Genomic DNA, 2,879 nt, shown 5'->3' with positions numbered 1-2,879 from the left:
AGCGAGAGAGACAGGCACAGAAAGAGACACACAGATTCAGTCAGAGACAGGCACAGAAAGAGACACACAGATTCAGAGAGAGAGAGAGAGAGAGAGACAGGCACAGATAGAGACACACAGATTCAGAGAGAGAGAGAGACAGGCACAGAAAGAGACACACAGAATCAGAGAGAGACAGGCAGAGAGAGACACACACATATTCAGAGAGAGAGAGAGAGACAGGCACAGAGAGAGAGACACACAGATTCAGTGAGCGAGAGAGACAGGCACAGAGAGACACACAGATTCAGAGAGAGAGACAGAGAGAGAGAGACAGGCACAGAGAGAGAGAGAGAGAGAGACAGGCACAGAGAGAGAGAGAGAGAGAGAGACAGGCACAGAGATACACACACAGATTCAGAGAGAGAGAGACAGGCACAGAGAGAAACACACAGATTCAGTGAGCGAGAGAGACAGGCACAGAGAGAGACACACAGATTCAGAGAGAGAGAGAGGGAGACACACACAGATTCAGAGAGAGAAAGAGAGACAGGCACAGAGAAAGAGACAGGCACAAAGAGAGATACAGATTTGGAGCGAGAGAGCGAGAGAGAGAGACAGGCATAGAAAGACAGACAGATTCAGAGAGAGACAGGCACAGAGAGAGACACAGAGATTCAGAGAGAGAGAGAGACAGGCACAGAGAGAGAGAGACACAGAGATTCAGAGAGAGAGAGACAGGCACAGAGAGAGAGACACACAGATTCAGAGAGAGAGAGACAGGCACAGAGAGAGAGACACACAGATTCAGAGAGAGACAGGCACAGAGAGAGACACACAGATTCAGAGAGAGACAGGCACAGAGAGAGAGACACACAGATTCAGAGAGAGACAGGCACAGAGAGAGAGACACACAGATTCAGAGAGAGAGAGACAGGCACAGAGAGAGAGAGACACAGATTCAGAGAGGGACAGGCACAGAGAGAGACACACAGATTCAGAGAGAGAGACAGGCACAGAGAGAGAGACACAGATTCAGAGAGAGACAGGCACAGAGAGAGACACACAGATTCAGAGAGAGACAGGCACAGAGAGAGACACACAGATTCAGAGAGAGACAGGCACAGAGAGAGAGACACACAGATTCAGAGAGAGAGAGACAGGCACAGTGAGAGAGACACGCAGATTCAGAGAGAAAGAGAGAGAGACAGGCTCAGAAGGAGACACACAGATTCAGAGAGCGAGAGAGACAGGCACAGAGAGAGACACACAGATTCAGAGAGAGAGAGAGGGAGACACACTCAGATTCAGAGAGAGAGAGAGGCAGGCACAGAGAGAGAGAGACAGACACAGAGAGAGACACACAGATTCAGAGAGCGAGAGAGAGACAGGCACAGAAAGAGACACACAGATACAGTGAGGGAGAGAGAGGGAGACCGGCACAGAAAGAGACACATATTCAGAGACAGACAGGCACAGAGAGAGAAACAGAGATTCAGAGAGAGAGAGAGAGGCACTGAGAGAGAGACACACAGATTCAGGGAGATAGAGAGAGAGAGACAGGCACAGAAAGAGACACACAGATTCAGAGAGAGAGAGAGACAGACAGGCACAGAGAGACACACAGATTCAGAGAGAGAGAGAGAGAGACAGGTACAGAAAGAGACACACAGAGATTGAGAGAGAGATAGGCACAGAGAGAGACACACAGATTCAGAGAGAGAAAGAGACAGGCAGAGAGAAGGAAACACACAGATTCAGAGAGCGAGAGAGACAGGCACAGAGAGAGACACACAGATTCAGAGAGAGAAAGAGGGACAGGCACAAAGAGAGATACAGATTTAGAACGAGAGAGAGAGAGAGACAGGCACACAGAGAGAGACACACAGATTCAGAGAGTGAGAGAGAGGCAGGTACAGAAAGAGAACACATATTCAGAGAGAGACAGACAGATTGAGAGAGAGACACACACACAGATTCAGAGAGAGAGACACACAGATTCAGGGAGAGAGAGAGAGACAGACAGGCACAGAAAGAGACACACAGATTCAGAGAGAGAGAGACAGGCACAGAGACATACAGATTCAGAGAGAGAGAGAGAGAGAGACAGGCACAGAAAGAGACACAGATTCAGAGAGAGACAGGCACAGAGAGAGACACACAGATTCAGAGAGAGAGAGACAGGCACAGAGAGAGAGAGACACAGATTCAGAGAGGGACAGGCACAGAGAGAGACACACAGATTCAGAGAGAGAGACAGGCACAGAGAGAGACACACAGATTCAGTGAGAGACAGGCACAGAGAGATACACAGATTGAGAGAGAGAGAGTGAGAGAGATACACATAGATTCAGAGAGAGTGAGGCAGGCACAGAGAGAGTGAGACAGGCACAGAGAGAGAGAGAGAGTGACAGGCACAGAGAGAGACACACACAAACACAAAGAGAGACACACATATTCAGAGAAAGAGAGACAGGCACAGAGAGAGACACACAGATTCAGAGAGAGCGAGAGAAACAGGCACAGAAAGAGACACACAGATTCAGTCAGAGACAGGCACAGAAAGAGACACACAGATTCAGAGAGAGAGAGAGAGAGAGAGAGACAGGCACAGATAGAGACACACAGATTCAGAGAGAGAGAGAGACAGGCACAGAAAGAGACACACAGAATCAGAGAGAGACAGGCAGAGAGAGACACACACATATTCAGAGAGAGAGAGAGAGACAGGCACAGAGAGAGAGACACACAGATTCAGTGAGCGAGAGAGACAGGCACAGAGAGACACACAGATTCAGAGAGAGAGACAGAGAGAGAGAGACAGGCACAGAGAGAGAGAGAGAGAGAGACAGGCACAGAGAGAGAGAGAGAGAGAGAGACAGGCACAGAGATACACACAC

Source organism: Heterodontus francisci, unplaced genomic scaffold, assembly GCF_036365525.1.
Source record: "Heterodontus francisci isolate sHetFra1 unplaced genomic scaffold, sHetFra1.hap1 HAP1_SCAFFOLD_319, whole genome shotgun sequence".
Lineage (NCBI taxonomy): Eukaryota > Metazoa > Chordata > Chondrichthyes > Heterodontiformes > Heterodontidae > Heterodontus > Heterodontus francisci.
Note: the sequence above shows the minus strand (reverse complement) of the source record.